At 36.2% G+C, this 17,845-nt stretch overlaps 1 non-coding gene across 1 annotated transcript; it reads left to right on the forward strand.

Moving 5' to 3' along the window:
* The first annotated feature begins 16,612 nt into the window (after positions 1 to 16,612).
* Positions 16,613 to 16,771, forward strand: LOC111827775. The gene has a single exon (XR_002831505.1). It is a non-coding gene; the product is annotated as a U1 spliceosomal RNA (small nuclear RNA).
* The last annotated feature ends 1,074 nt before the right edge of the window (positions 16,772 to 17,845 follow it).

Here is a 17,845-nt window from a genome sequence, read left to right on the forward strand (position 1 = left end):
AGACTCAAACTGCCAAGAGCTTTTTACTGTTACCGTTACTGCAGAAGCCAGTCTATGGGCACTCTGCTACCAAGATTAATGTGCTCACCACTGCTACTCTCTGAACCAAGTCAGTGGGAACTATGATGCTGGCAAGGGCTGTGGGAGGGTGCCAGCTGCTCTAATTGGCACCACACTGACTGAGCAAGAAGCTGCTGGTGCAACTACGGAATACATCAACAGAACCAGAGAGGACATACTCCCTTTACATCCTGTTAAATTACTTAATAGATTATATAACCTGTTTATCTATAATAATAAAAGCGTAATATGCTAATTAGACCGGACAGCCAAACGACCTTCCAGATGTCATTCCGGATGTCCTTCCGGACAAAGCTGCGGAGACAGGGGCTGAGGCAGAGGTGGTTAAGGGCGATCAGGCAGGCATGCAGAGTGGTTAGGGGCAATCAGGCAGGCAGGCAGAGTAGGGGTTGATCAGGCAGGCAGGCAGGCGAGCAGTTAGGAGCAAGCAGTTCCGGATTGTGAGAGGGATGTCCAACTGTCGGTTTAGGCCCGACCCCACAGGGATTCCTGCAGATCGGGCCTAAACCGGCAGTCAGACATCCCCTGAGGGGTTCCAGATTGAGAGAGGGTGCAGGCCGGGCTGAGGGCCCAGTGTATGAATTTCATGCACCGGGCCTCTAGTTTCCACATATTAAAACAACACTATCAAGCCATATGAAGAAAAAAAAGAGAAATAAAAGAAAAGTCAGTCATCATAAGGTAATATTATATGTAATAGCTCAGGCACGACAGCAGTAGTCAATAATATTAAAGTCCCTTGTGTTATGTATTTCCTATTTGCTCTTCCATATCCAGACTCCTCCCCTTCCACATCATGCTAGTATTGAAAGGAGTTTTAGGGATAAAAAGGCAGCTTTAGGGAGTTTATAAATAAAGAGGGTCCATGGGGGAGGGCTGCATAAGTGAGGGCTTAGAGCTGCCTAAAAGGCATACATTCACAGAGAACAGAAGGTGCCACAGGATAAGGGGCGAGGAAGACATCCATTCACAGAAGATAGGGCAAAGCCACAGGGTTTGGGGAGAAAAGGAAACGCACTTTCACAGAGGATGGAGAAATGCTGACAAATGGGAGGAAGAGGAAAACAGATTTTCACAGGAGACAGAGAATTCTCCCACTGAAGGGGGGAGGAAAAGAGAGGGGCACCACGTGGGATTTGAGCTTTGAAGCTGATGTTCTACCCATTAGAAGGCTGTATGAAGAGACAAGGAGCTGCAGCCTTTATAAACCTTAGAAAAAGGGAGCTTAGTGGGTTACCCCCTTGGGATCCTCTCCCTACCTGGGAGTCTGTACTTGCTTCCAATAAATTTCTACCCTTTTCATCTACCACGTTTTTTCTGTGGCTTCATTCTTCGAATCCATCTGGACAAGAACCCGGGAAAGAAATCACCCTGGCTCCTGCTCAGGAAAACCACCCGACCCAGTATGCCTCCGAGGAATAGCTCACACAGGATGGATGTATCAAGGAGTTTCTTTGCTGTGTGACTTATGCTGGATGTAAGGCATCAGCAGGGTCAGAGGGTGGGAGGAAAGGAGATGGACATTCACTCTCCCGTTTCCATTCCTGCCGGTTTGTCACTGGTTTATTGCATCTCAGCACGGAAGACCACAGCCCTCTCCAAACAACTACCATGTCCAGGTTTCAGTAACTATTCTCTTCCTTGTCCTTTCAGGTCTAGAGTGGTACTGGCACCTTAAACTTATAATTCTCGGAAGGCTCTGTTCCTATCCCCCTCCGGAAACCCAGTCCACAATTTTGAAAACTTTTATTAAATCTTCCTCCAGTTGCCAACTTTGAGTATTCCATCTTTCTTTGCTGTGTCCTAACAGTTTTGTGTATCTACTATTAATAAATATATATAGTATAGACATATAGATATAGTCAAGTTAAATGCTAAGCTAGAGTGTTCAATGTTAAATTACTAGATAGTTTTTTGGAATAACATTCCCCAAATAAATACTTATTGAATATTTTAAAATATTACATAAGATGATTAAATATAAAACTTTAAAAATAAACTCTTTATTTGAATTGCTAAAAAAAATCATGTTATAATTTTTAGAGTATCAGAAGGTTCCATACTACCCACTATGTTTGAAGCTATTGCACTTAGGTTTTCTGTGTTTGTGTATATGTAGTAAAATTCAAAGGAAAACGTGATGCAAAATGAATAAGCCATCTATCACGGGCAGCAATAATGGTGAATTTCTCTCCACATATTAGATCTTCAACAAAGGCCCCAAATCATATTTTGATTGTCATGCCATTTCTAAGCTTCTCTCTTTACATTGTTATTTTAATGGAAATTAAATATAAACTTAATGGAGGCTGCCCTAGTGGTATGAGCTTTTTCCCCCTTTAAATTCAAGAAGGCTAATAATTATAAGTTATCAGTGTGCTAAGCCTTCTATAGCTCTTAACAGAGATATCATATAGAAGGGGGAAATGATTAACAGTTATTCCTTATCACCTCAAAGGGAAATCTGTGAGGTTTAATTGGATCATGTCTGTAAAGTGTTTCAATTCCCAGGAGAAAATAATACATGAACATAAGGAGCAAAGGTACCACAGTAAAATTATACCATGTAAGTAGCAATAAAGGTAGGTTTCAGTTGAATTCTGACAGACCAGCAATAGGTTACTGATGTGAATTATTATAAATCTCTCTTTCAAATGTTATAAGCAAAGACTCACATAACTGTGAGCGATTGTGGAAAGTATCATAGTTCGATGGCAGGAGAGGAGGGCCGGCTCAAGTTCTTGCTCTTTAGTTATCAATGTGGGGCTGCAAGCCTGCTGTGGGCGCTCTCAGACCTACAGTGTCCTCAGCTAAAAATCATGATAAAAATTCCTATCTGCCTCACCGGCTTTCTGCGAGGATCATATTTTTGAAAAGTTAAGTGAAGGTACTTGGGAATCTGTAATGTGTTCTATGAATGTTTGCTAAAAATAAAAATAAAAATGTTTGCTATAAATGGGATAGCTCCCAACAAGAAATGCAAGTATATACTTTTTAATAAAAGTAAAATACATTCAGTTTATGTTTATTTTGTTTTGTTTTCTTTTTTTTAAGAAGTCCAGAAACTTACAATCACATTTTCCAGGTGTATTTCTATCCCCCTATTTCATCACTCCCTCACAAACAGTGAAGGTGGTCATTTTTTGGTCTCACTGACTTTTAAATAAAGAGATTCACCATATGGGGAACAATCTGGATTGCACAAGGGAATGTCTCAAAACAAAACACATCTCTCCCTCACCTCCATCTCCATGGTACACATGACTCTCCTGCTTGCATATTGCAGATTTCTACCCTTAGTTGATCCTTTACGGCCAATATCAATAGATCTGGGTTATTTTATACACACATTTACTGATAATTAAAACATATTGCCACCGGCACTACAGTTTGAAATTCTCTATTAGTTACAATTAAATCATTTCATAGTTTTCGGCTCTAACATCTGTTCCAAAGTAGCAGTGACTGTTTTTGTCTTGTTCCCTGTTGCACCTCAGGTTACCAGCTGTCTTTTAACATTGTAGTTACTAATTTAATATGGTTTGAATGCATGCAGAAAGGAAGGATCAGTGTGATCATTTCATACCACTTATACTTCTGCTGCATAATCCAAGACTCCATCGTATGCTACCTGGAATATTTCACAACCTCCTAAATGATCTCTGGACATCTACTTAGATTGTGCCTTTTACTTTTTTCCAATTATTAAGTCTTCGTATACAAGCTTCTGAATATTTTCCATTTGTTTCATATCCTCTCATGTAGTCTTACTTAGATTATCTTTTTTGTTTCCCTTTATGCTTCATTTTATTTTTTTAATATTTTTTATTGAATTTTTACAGAGAGGAAGGTAGAGGGATAGAGAGTTAGAAACATCGATGAGAGAGAAACATCAATCAGCTGCCTCCTGCACACCCCCTATTGAGAATGTGCCCGAAACCAAGGTACATGCCTTTGACCGGAATCAAACCTGGGACCCTTCAGTCCGCAGGCTGACGCTCTATCCACTGAGCCAAACCGGTTAGGGCTATGCTTCATTTTAAAAAGTAGATATTTTATATTTTGTCTTCTGGTCACTAATCTTGTGTTCATCTGTATCTAATAATCAAATTTTAAATTTTTTTTTAGTTTTTTATTCAGTTTTAGAGTAAAATTTTGCTTGTTTTTAGTTGGCTCAACTTCTCTGTAAAATTATACATCCATTCTAATTTTTTGTAAAAAATTAATCATGGTTTTCTCTCTCTCTCTCTCTCTCTCTCTGGAAGAGAGAGAGTTATAGAAACATCAATGATGAGAGAGAATCATTGATCAGCTGCCTCCTGCACACCTCCTACTGGGGATCAAGCCTGCAACCGGGGCATGTGCCCCTGACTGGAATCGAACCTGGGACCCTTCAGTCCACAGGCCAACACTCTATCCACTGAGCCAAACCGGCTTGGGCTAATTATGGTTGTCTTAAAGTCAATTTTTGCTAAATGCAATTGCTGAATCATCCGGTCTACTTCTATTAACTATTGGTTAACAGTCATATTTTCTTGCCCCTTCCCATGTGTTATGATTTTTATCAGTCATTGTACATAAAATATAATACAGGACCCCAGATAATGCTATATTCCAACAGAGATAATTTGTCTAATCTTCTGTTAGGAAGAGTTGATTTTATCCTAGGAAAACAATTTGGTTTTAATTAAACCAAATTTAAACAATTTGGCAGCCTTTTAAAAAATACAATTGATCAGAGGGAACAGGAGGACCTATGTAATACTTTCAATAAGATTTAAGAAAAAAAATAGAAATTATCAAGCTGATTCTAAAATATGCATTACCAATTAAATGAAAGTGTCTCAAAAAGAAAAAATGCATTTTGGATGTCATACCTACCTGACTTCATGTAATATAAACATATAATAACCCAAACTGTGTAGTATTGGTGTAGGAATAAACAAAGCATAAACAGAATACAATGAAGTCCAAAAATGGACTCATACTCATAAAACAAATTAGTATTTAAATTTTATACATTACTAGGTATTTTGCTTTTATTTTTTTAAATATTTTACAACTATTTTCATGATTTTTGTTCTTGCAATATCTGTCAGATTTTGATGTAAGGGTTATTTCAGTTTCATAGAACAGTTTGAGATAAATATATGTTTTCATTTATTTTCTAAAATATTTTTGTAAGATTGATGTTATTACTTAAAAGATATGAGAAGTTTCAGTATTGATACTATTTAGGTGTAGAGTATAATGTTTGCTTTCCTTATGTTTAGCTTATTTTGTTATCTGCATCCTAACATTTCAGTCAAATGTCATTTCATATTCATTCATGTATTAGTATTGTTCAAGTCCCATTGTGTTACTAATCCAGTAGATACTTTTATTTAATGCGTGCTCTGTGCCAGAGCTTGTGCTAAGTACTGTGCATACACAAACTTATTAAAAACTCTGCAAGTTGTTTATCAGCATCCTACTGATGCAGAGGTTCAGACACAGATTTATGTAGCTTAACTATGGTTGTTTCCACTTCCATTAGGTAGGAGATCCAAACCCCAACCAATGTTGCTCTGACTTCATGATCCATCTCTTTTCTGTACATGGTACTGTGTGATTTTAAGGTAAAAGCCTAATATGCAAATCGACCAAACAGCAGAATAACCAGTCACTATGACGTGCACTGACCACCAGGGGACAGATGCTCAATGCAGGAGCTGCCCCCAGCCCACAGGCCCCAGGCCAGCCAAGGAAGGTGCCAGGAGAGGCCCCCCATGACCCCACCAGTCACCCCACAGATTGGCCCTGATCGCTGGCCAGGCCTAGGGAGCCTACCTGTGCACAAATTTCATGCACCGGGCCTCTAGTATATAAATAAATATCATATTTACATGACTCTTTTACCTGTTTGCACATTAACTTTGTATATTAGTGGCAATTTAGAAGAAATAAAGAATAAGTCGATTCTTATACTCATGTTGCCATATTTACCTAAAAATTCTATATTTAATTTTTAAATGGCTTATTTAGTTTTGTCTGCAAAGGAAACACCAGTGCCTTTAAATACCTGTGCTATACCTGTACTATGTAATAAAACTGATGAGAGAGTGAATTCTATATTGTCCCCTAACTCATTTGAAGACAATTATTAGAAAAGCAACATCTCTATCCTGACATCAGAAATATTATGTAGAAATGTATTAGTGAACTTACATTTATTTCTTCATGTTCAAAAGTTGTTCTTGAAATTTAATATGAAAAACTGTGGGCCCAGAAAACAGGACTTCATCTCTTCTTTTAGGCTTTGCATATCCTTCCACTGTGCTCATAATAGTATTAGTTATATCTGGGTAAGTTCCCTTCTAAAAAGGCTGAACCACTAGTCATCAAAGTGTCAGCATTTCTATGTCTGTTGTTTAAGTCTTCTCTACCTTAGTTAATAAAACTATATTATGTCCTTTGATTTTTCCCTTTTTAAGTGTCAGTAAGTTAGATAGTAATTTAAATTATGCAATGCTGAACTGCATACAACAGCCTACAACTTATATGAAGTAGTAAATATAATGACAGTTATGAAAAAACATTAAATATTCAAAGGTGAAAATAATTAATGTTATTTTCCTAGATATTAGTGATATTCAAGTAATGGCATTCACAATGAAGTTTGGAATATAGTACCAAAGAGATAAATTGCTATCGTTTTATGATGCCCAATGAGTCTTTAAGTTCTTTATTGCCATAAACCAAGAAATTCTAATAACTGAGATTAAATAGAATTCTTTTCCTTTTATCCTCAGACAGAGTTTAAGGTTATTAAAGTGAGATCATGTTGCAATCTAAATTTATGTAGTTATTTTATAATCCATTTTTTAGAAGGTGTAGTTATCATAGAGTTCTTATACAAAAAGGTTAAGTCCACTTCAAGTGGTTTTTGAAATTGAATAAGAAAACTCAAGCGCCCTGACCTGACTGGTTTGGCTCAGTGGATAGAGCGTTGGCCTGTGGACTGAAGGGTCCCAGGTTCGATTCTGGTGACAGCCACCAAAAATAAAAAAAATAAAAAATAAATTAAAAAAACTCAAGCCTATATGAAGTTTCTTTCTATTTTTGTTGTTGTTGTTGAATACTGTATCTCTGTATTTCATACCACCACAGTAGAGCACATTTGTAAGTGTATTATGCTTTGAACATTTCTTGGAGGTGGCAATTCTTACTCCTAAGATTTCTCTACAACATCTAACACATTGGGGGTCTGTATATGCCTAATAAATACTTATGGACCATGCTCCACTCTACCTTTACCAAAATCCGTCTTATAATTACCAGAATATTTTAAAATTTCCATTGATTAAAGCAAACTTTTAGATATGTGCAGATCACATGGCCAGTTTTTATGTACTAATTCTCTATCTATTCTTTTGTGGGCTTTTGAAAGTTACTGGACCAGTATCAGATAGTATAGGTTTCAGATGAGGTAAAGAAGAATTTTCAAGGTGATCATAGCAGCACTCTCTAACTTAAGTAGCAACAGTCCTTGGCAAACAATGTCTTGAACAAAGCCTCTCTTATCCCCCAGTCACAGATACAAATAAACACATTTCATTTTTATACCAAACAAAGCTATATGCTAAGAGTAAAATTTTTAATTTGTCTAACTAATAATATAAGTAATTCTTGAGAATTAACATGGTCTAAGCACTGTAATTATACATAATGACACAAAAGTCAACAACAACAACAACAAAAAACCTTTCCTTCACAAAAATATTGATCAGGGAAGACACAGAGTTAAGTAGGAAATTATGATAAACTAGGATAAATTTAAAAAAAGGGTAAGCATCAGTACTAATTGAGAATATAGGAGGAGTACTAACATATCCTATCTAATAATAGACAAACATGGTAATTAACCATACCTCCTACCCTTTGTAATACTTTAAGCAATAAAAAAGAAAAGAAAACAAAACAAAATAAAAAACAACAACAAAAAAAAACAGGAGGCTTGCTTGCTCCAGTGAAGGAGAAAGCCAAGGTTCCCTGCCTGCCGCTTCAGGCCTCTGAGCTTGCACTCTAAGCAACTATGTTGCAATTATAGAAGCTAAACAAACCCCATGCTTTCAGCCAGCCGGCAGAGCTGGAGTTGCAACAGTGTTTCAATTATAGAAGCCAAACAAACCAGATACCTGCTTTCAGCAGCCGAGGTCTCAGAGCTGGAGCCAAGACTCAGAGCTAAAGTGGCTCTCAGTTCCAGTGACAGCCATAGAAGGTAAATAAATCCCACAATAAAAAAAAGAAAAAGAAAAAAAGGAGAGGTTGGGAGCTTCAATCACGCGCCAGCCTGAAAACGGCCCTCAGCCCCTCACCCAGACTGGCCAGGCACCCCAGTGGGGACCCCCACCCTGAAGGGGGTGTGACCAGCTGCAAACAGCCATCATCCCCTCATCCAGGCTGGCCAGGCACCCAAGCGGGACCCCAACCCTGATCCAGGACACCCTTCAGGGCAAACCAGCCGGCCCCCACCCGTGCACCAGGCCTCTATCCTATATAGTAAAAGGATAATATGCCTCCCAGCACTGGGATCAGCGGATCCGCGAGGCCTCATGCCCCAGATCAGCGGAGCCACAAGACTTCCAAGCACAGGGATCAGCGGAGCAGCAAGGCCTCACTGCCCCTGTGTCAAGCGGAGCCACGAGGCCTCCCAGCACCGGGATCAGTGGAGCAGCGAGGCCTCCCAGCACTGGGAACAGAGGAGCTGCGAGGCCTCCTGGCCCCTGATCGCCCTGTGGCTCTATGTGTGACAGGGGGCGGGACCACAACCTCCCTATCCGCCCTGCTCTGTTCGTGACAGGGGAAGGCGCCCCAGCCCCCTGATCGGCCCTGCTCTGTGCCTGATAGCGGGGAGCTCCCCAACCCTCTGATCGGCCCTGCTCTGTGCATGACAGGGGGAGCTCCCCAACCCCCTGATCGGCCCTGCTCTGTGTGTGACAGGGTACGGAGCCCCAACCCCCTGATGGGCCCTGCTCTGTGCGTGTCAGGGGGCAGTGCCCCAACCCCCTGATGGGCCCTGCTCTGTGCATGACAGGGGGTGGCGCCGCAAGCTCCCCATCGACCCTGCCTTGAGTGTGACAGGGGGCGGACCCCAACTCCCCAATCAGCCCTGTTCTGAGCCCGACCAGGGCTGCACCTAGAGATTGGGCCTGCCCTCTGCCACCTGGGAGCGGGCCTAAGCCAGCAGGTCGTTATCTCCCGAGGGTCCCAGACTGTGAGAGGGCACAAGTGGGGCTGAGGGACACCCCCGAGCCAGTGCACAAATTTTTGTGCACCGGACCTCTAGTATACATATAAAAGGCTAAGCGACCATCTGTCCGTCCTTCTGACCATTTGACCAACTGGCCAGTACATATGACATGCACTAGCAATTTAAAAATAAACATTGACTCCCTCATGAGCAATACATATAAAGCTCTCACTGGCACCAATCACATGCGTGTGTTTTGATCTATCATTCTCAATCTTAAATTTGGTTGTTTTTGTTGACATTCTAAAGCTGAAAGAAAGCGGCATCATTGACAGAATATGTCTGAAGACCAATTATCGGCACATCTGTCCCCATCTGACACTGGCCTCCCATTTAAATTAATTTGAAGACAGTTTCCCATGATGCCAGCATTTGCGATGGCTATTAATAAATCACAAAGACAAACTCTAGACAGAGTAGGAATATTCCTACCTGAACCCATTTTTAGACATGGTCAGTTATATGTTGCTTTCTCTCGAGTTCAAAAAGCATGTGACGTTAACATTGTAAATACTTTATCACAAGGGAAATTAGTCAAGCACTCTGAAAGTGTTTTTACTCTTAATGTGGTATACAGGGAGATATTAGAATAAGTCTAATCAATTTATCAGTCATTGTTTTTATCAATGTTGTTTTTACATCATGTCTATGTTGTTTATTTATTAATCAATTATATATTATTTTCATATACATTTTACTCATTTTCTTCCATCTCTGACACTTCTATTATAGAGAAAGGGAGAATAGTGATATTGAAATATTTCTTCTAATTAATTTCCTTTCAATGTGCATGAATCCATGCACCAGGCCACTAGTTCTGGATAAAAGAGAGGAAGCCATTCAGGAACAAATAATAACATAATATCAAATAATATTTGCAGGGTGAATATGAGTAATATAAGTTAAGTATCTTTGTAAGAATATATGTTCAAGTTATAATGTGATCAAATGTTTGTATGGACAAAAGAACAAGACATTAAAAAAAATAAGTGGTATTAGAAGACTTAAACTCTTTTGCATCATGTGTAGGAGTGGGTGGCACTCACCCCCAAACATAACCTGGAAAGGAAGAGTTGACATTGTAGAGTTTACAATTTTTGTTGATGAATTAATGGAAATTACTTTGCTATGAGAATGTCTTACCTTTCAGAAAATTAAAAATTAGCATTTTAATGAGTCACACTTTTTTGGATTCTCCTTTATTTCCTTTCATGTTTACTTGGTAATCCTGTTGAATCACCAAATTCTCTATGCATTTGTTTTTGGGTGGGTATTTTTGCTGTGTTTTTTAAATATATATTTACTGATTTTTAGAGAGAGAGGAATGGAGAGAGAAAGAGAAAGAGAAACAACAATGAGAGAGAAATGTAATGGGCTGTCTCATGCATGGCCCCCAATAGGAATTGAGCCTCTAACCCAGGCACGTGCACTGACCAGGAATTGAACCATCAACCTCTTGGAGCATGGGTCAATGCTCGACTGAGCCACTCTGGCCAAGCTGCTTTTTTTTAAATCCTTACCTATGGATATGTTTTTATTGATTTTGAGAGAGAAAGATCAATGTGAGAGAGAAACACTCCAACCAGGGATCCAACCTGCAACCTAGGTATGTGCCCTGACCAGGGATGGAACTCAAAAACTTTTGGTATGTAGGATGACTCTGCCACCAACTAAGCCACCTGGCCATGGCAGCATCTGCTTTCTTATATGTAGTTTTTGCCTCCTGAAATAGATTTTCACTGTGAGAGATGTGAAGTAAGAAAAGAACAGAATTCTGAATAAATTATTTTAATTTCATGAGCTAGTAATGAGAAGGGATGAGATTTAAGAGGGCATAAATCAAATCAACATCATGCTTTTTCAAAGCACTCAACGAATACTACAAATTAAATAATTTGAGAATAATCTTTTTAAACTGAGGATTTGAGGAATGTGTCATAAAACTATAATTATGATAGTCATACACTATCTGCCACTTAGCTTAATACTAAAGCTATGTATTTAAAAATGCTACAAAATGTGTCCCTAAATTCTTCCATCTAGGAAACTCCCAATTCTAATTCTTTGTCCACTATAATTAGTTCTAACTTATTAAATGCCTACTAACATGAGTATGTTTCTATGTGCTTTATTTAATATACAAGGAGCTATTATGAAAAAAAACTTGCCAGAAATGATCTTAGCAATATTTTGATCACCAAAAACTCTAAATTTATATGGTAATTATATGTTTATATTTGTTTCTGAATGTCTTCATAGAATTGAGAAGGACAGGTTACTTCTTGATTCATAGCCCTTCTAAGACTCTGTTAAGGAACAAACTAAGCACCACAATGCTAGACATATATGCACATCAAAACACTAACAACAATATGACCTCACTCATATGTAGAATGTAAAACTGAAAGCAACAAATGAACACACAAGAAATCAAACAAAACCTCACTGACAGAAGACAACAGCATGGTGGTTATCAGAGGGAAGAGAGTGGGGAGTAGTTAAGGGTAAACTCGGTCAAATATATGGTGAAGAAAAAGATTTGACTGTGGGTGGTGGGCACACAATGCAATATACAGATGATGTATCATTGGATTGTACACTTGAAACCTATATAATCTTATTAACCAATGTCACCTCAATAAATTTAGTTTAACAAAAGAAAGGAAAGAGCAGTAGGAAGGAGGAGGAAAAACACTGAAAAGAGTATGAATGTTGAATGAATAGAATAAATCTGCTAAGAAAAAAATAAACATTTTCTTAAATTAATTCATAGAAATACAATTTTTACTGTACAAGCTAATGCTTTAGCTTTTAGCGTTTTATATCTGTAGCTTTATATATGTGGAAGCTCATTTGTAACTTTAACTCATGATTATTTTATATATTTCCATAATAATAATGTCCATCTATAAATTTTATTTATACATATCGATGTGCATAACTTCTCTCTCATAGTAATAGTAAAAATATGAAAACTACAACAATCACATATAGCACTTACTCTATGCTAGAAATTACTCAAAATGCTTATACTACATATTAACAAATTAACCCACACAATAAATTATGATGTAAATGTTAGCATTGGTGTCATTTGCATCAGAGAAAACTGGGGAAGAGAGAAGTTGTTCAATTGTATTCAACAGTTAGTAATTGGTTAAAATGGATTTCAACACAAAGTTTCCAAATCCTTTAACACTGTGCTATATTTGGTCTTTTTAAAAAAAATCTTTATTATTGAAAGTATAACATAGGTCCTCCTTTATCCCACATTAACCTCTTCCAGCCCATGCCCATCCCTCCCAAACCCCCAGGACTTCACCACCCCATTGTCTGTGTCCATGGATTATGCCTATATGCATACAAGTTCATTTAGTTGATCTCTTCCCACCTACCTTACCCTGCCTTCCCTCTGAGGTTCAATAGTCTGCTCATGCATCTTTATTTGGTTCAATAGATTCTACAGATGAGTGATATCATGTGATATTTGTCTTTCTCTGACTGGCTTATTTCACTTAGCATAATGCTCTCCAGGTCCATCCATGCTGTTGTGAATGGTAAGAGTTCCTTCATTTTTATAGCTGCATAGTATTCCATTTTATAGATGTACCACAGTTTTTAATGCACTCATCTGTTGATGGGCACTTAGGCTGTTTCCAAATCTTAGCTATTGTAAATTGTGCTGCTATGAACATAGGGATGCATATATCCTTTCTGATTGGTGTTTCTGATTTCTTAGGATATATTCCTAGAAGTGGGATCACTGGGTCAAATGGGAGTTTCATTTTTAATTTTTTTAGGAAACTCCATACTGTTCTCCACAGTGGCTGCACCAGTCTGCATTCCCACCAGTGTGTACTAGGGTTCCCTTTTTTCCACAATCTCAACAACATTTGTCATTTATTGATTTGTTGATGATAGCCATTCTGACAGGTGTGAGGTGATATTTCATTGTCATTTTGATTTGCATCTCTCAAATGTTTAGTGACTTTGAGCATTTTTTTCATATGTCCCTACATATAAAGTAGATTTTAATTTTGAAAATGTGAAAAGCAGGAATTGCCTCTTCTCACCATTACCTAAGTATTCTATCTTGCTAATCTTGACTTTTTGTTTGTTTCAACTAGCTTCTCCTACTCAATCATCCTTTCTGAATTTCTACATGCAAAATTCCTACTAAACTAAAAAATCTAGATCAAATTTTATGTTCTTTATGAAACCAGAACCAAGCTTCCAAGAAATACTCTGTCTTCTGGATTATAAAATGTGTTTTTCGCCCAGCCAGCCAGGGTGGTTCAGTGGTTAAACATCAACCTGTGAATCAGAAGGTCACAGTTAGGTCAGGGCACATGACTGGGTTGCAGGCTTGATCCTCAGTGGGGGGTGTGAAGGAGGCAGCCTATCAATGATTCTCTCTCATCATTGATGTTTTTATCTCTCCCTCTCCTTTCCTCTCTGAGATCAATTAAAAAATATATATTTTTAAATGTTTTTCACTCTTGTAAATGCTGACACAAGTTTTCCTGCTTTAATGAATTTATTTGTGTGTGCATGTGCATGTGCAAATGTATGTACTCATATGTAATAGATAAGTTCCTTAAAAAAGGAGTTTCTTTTAACTTTTTCTCATAACATAATATTGCCCAAATAGTAATAGTATTGACCAAGTAAATACTTTGAATAAAAAAAACCACAATGGCATTTCACAGAATTTGTAAAGAAGACTGCTGTAAATATATGCATACATATACTTCTCTGAGAGCCAGTCCTCTCTAAGATATTGGTGTATATATCAAATTATAGAAATACAGTTTATCTGTGGCTTTGTTTACTTTTGTCACCTGCATATATGTATGTATGCTTTTAATATTTTTGTGGTATCACAAAATGAATACTCATGAAATATTTTATGCCAAACCTTTAGTTTCTTATGTAGATCAGTCTTGTTGCCAAAATTTTAACCAGGTGGTATTTGATGGTGGTGAATAATAAAGAAGCTTAACTGTGGGTTATTAAATCTTAACAAAGTTAAATTAACTAATCAGATAATAACATTGATCTATTCATACTAAGTGGTTCTCATCACAATATATCACTTGGTTTAAAAAAAGGTAATTCAGCCCTGACTGGTTTGGCTCAGTGGATAGAGCGTCAGCCTGCGGACTGAAAGGTCCCAGGTTCGATTCCAGTCAAGGGCATGTACCTTGGTTGTGGGCACATCCCCAGTGTGGGGTGTGCAAGAGGCAGCTGATCGATGTTTCTCTCTCATGGATGTTTCTAACTCTCTATCCCTCTCCCTTCCTCTCTGTAAAAAATCAATAAAATATATTTTTTAAAAAAAGGTAATTCAAGTTTAAATGCAAGATAAAGGTATTAGGATGATAATAAAAAATAAATAAAATGTGAATATGAAATTGCATTATAAACTGTAAAATTCTCTTTGAATTTAGAACACTCTCCTTACTTTCAGCCATCTTTGAAGATGTGTTGCAGTATAAGACAGCAAACCAAATAAAATATGTTCGTATCAAGTCCTATATTCTGAAAATTGTTGCTTGACATTTTAATAAATATATACTGACCCAATATATTTTTACATTGTCATGATTATCTGTTTTTTGAATTTTTATAGAACAGTAGAAAGTAATATTTTGGCATAGTTAATAGTACTTTATAACAACCACAAAATTCCCTTTTGTCTAATTAATTTTATCCTCCTCAAAATAATACATTTTAAATGTATTTTTATAATCTCCCCTACATCCATTTCTGGGTTTTGCTGTGAGAAAAGGGAATTAATATATTCTCAGAATCAATAAAATAAAAATGGAAATTTGAGAGGTAGAATTATATGAAGTTCTGACCTATAACCATGTCTTGGGACATTTTATTTCTCACTTCTTGAGATGCATTAAATTTAAAATAATAACTTATAAAATGTAGTTTTTCCTCCCATAAAATTAAGTATGTAAAAACTCAGAGAATACAGCTATACAAGATAGTGTTAGAGAATTAAAACAAGGCTCAGACATATTAAATACCAGCTTGAACTCTGCATTAACACTACTTTGTTGGATTAGTTGGAATAATAAATACTACCTTTGTCTTTTATTTAGTCTTTTATCAATCAGAGATTATAACACCTGTTGTTATTCTACACATGTAATAAGAAACTAAAATGAGACCTTGAGAAAGTAGCAGTTATACAGAGTAATGTAGAACCAATTAAGATACAAAAAAAAGACAAAAACAAAAGTTTTATATATATATATATATATATATATATGTATATATATGCACATATATATATACATGTACATAGATATTCATTCTAAAATCAACATGAGTGATTAAAACAAAATATAAGACAAAAAATCTTGCAATACTTCTTTATGAAAGATAGATAGTCAATAATTTAATTAAAATATTGTCTTAAAATAATCGGAAGCATAGTAATAACCAAAGATACTATTGAATGTTCTTGGAGTGCAGTGCAGAATTGGGTTTGCAACTTTGATGTGTTTGCCATTGGCTAATCTAATTTACAATTCTACAGGATCAAAGGTTAACTGATAAATTTTTAATTGAAAAGCTTCAAATATTTTCTGCCAATGGAAAAGATAATTCAAAAGATTATCTTTTATTGTCCTGTTGGACATGAACTAGTTTATATCAGCCTAGCAATTATATCTCAATATGCATTTTTCAATTATCTATAAATATCCAGCTCTTAAGTATATTTGGAACTGGTTTTAATGACCTTACCTTCCCCTATTAATAAATCACTTAAATAAAACGTTTGATACATGTTCACTGAGTTGCCTTTGTGGGCTTATCTGATGGAGTCAAGTAATGTTTGTTAGAGAAGAGCACCTCAGAGGCCACTGGGGCCCAGGCACCTTTTTTTTTTTTTTTTTTTTTTTTTTTGCTTCCAGAGAAAAATCCAAAAGGAACAGAATTTTCATTTTCCTAACTACTTGTTTCTTCCTTCCCTCCTTACTTCTACTGATGATTTTCTGTTTTATTTTTGCTGTTCACTCATTCCAATGACTCATTTCCTAATGGTAGCTAATTTAAAATTTGGAATTTAGTCTGATAATCTGGGCTATTTCTGTCGGGTGAGTGATGGAGATCTATAACCTATTAAGTAAAAAGTGACAGAAAATCTACTTCTTACTCGTTTTTGTTTGTTTTCCTTTGTCTGTTTATAAATAGAAATTAATTAAGAAAACATTTTCTACACGCACCTGGCAGGGGAGAGATCACGATCAAGAAGGGGTTTTCCCAGACTAGGTTTACCCTTTGCACTGGGTGTGCTGACCCCTGCGATTTCCCCAAATGTGGGGAAGTAGCCTGCATGGTCTGTAGTAGGTGGGACTGAGTTAGTGCTCTCCCCTGGATATATATTTTTAAAAAGTATTTATACCCAATTCAGATAATAGTTCTTTAATCTGGAATGCTGAGTTTCTATTTCCACTTTGACACATGACTATTGGAATTGAAACTACAAGCAGTCTACATTTCTCTTTTTTGTACAACTCAGAAAATATTTTACCTCAGGGTGAAGTCTTTTTCTATTTATGGAGAGTATTTATAACTTAATTATATATATATATGTATATATATATATTTAAACTAAAAGATTATTATAGCTTTATAGAAATAAATCAGTAGGCATATAAATTCATCATTCTTCAAGTCAACAGAAAATAAAAAGACTAAATTTTTAATATTTAAATTTGCTAGATAAAAGAAAAAATATTTGTTACTGAAACTGCTAGTTGTGAAGTATTTTTAATGAAATTTACATAATTAAATTGATTTAATATGTTTGGTTTAGGATACCTTAGAAAGCAGCTTTTCTCTGCTGTATTTTCTCTGATCTATCAATATACAATATGATACAAGTATATATTTTGTTTTCCAGTTATATTAAGAATTGTTTATGTATAAACAAGTTAATTTTACATTCCTAATTTTTTAGAACTTCTTTTCTGGCCAAAATAATAATTTTTATTCCTATATAATCTTTAAAATTATGAAAAATATAAATTTGTTATCAACCAAATAGCATCATAATTTTAAAGAATTTTTATAGTAGAAATTATATTTTTAGTATATTAACATGTTAATAATTTCCAAGATGTTTAGGTAACTTGAAATCTTACATAATATTAAATCAAGATAATTAATAGATAATCTTTGAACAATTACATGATTTTAAGTAACATAGAATGCTGATAAGCATACTTTATACATATTACAAATTACATATATATGTATGTACTATGAAATAACTTTTTACTGGGTTATAGAAATGGACTTTTTTATCACTTAAAAATGTACAAGGGATGGTATGGCTATAGAAAATATGCTATGGGTATTCATGAATTTTGCTTGTTTGCTAGTAATACATTTGTGTGTGAACAGTTCTAAATTTTCTATCTCTGTTTTCTTTGTGAAATCAATATG

Source organism: Myotis lucifugus, unplaced genomic scaffold (genome assembly GCF_000147115.1).
Source record: "Myotis lucifugus unplaced genomic scaffold, Myoluc2.0 scaffold_219, whole genome shotgun sequence".
NCBI classification, from domain to species: domain Eukaryota; kingdom Metazoa; phylum Chordata; class Mammalia; order Chiroptera; family Vespertilionidae; genus Myotis; species Myotis lucifugus.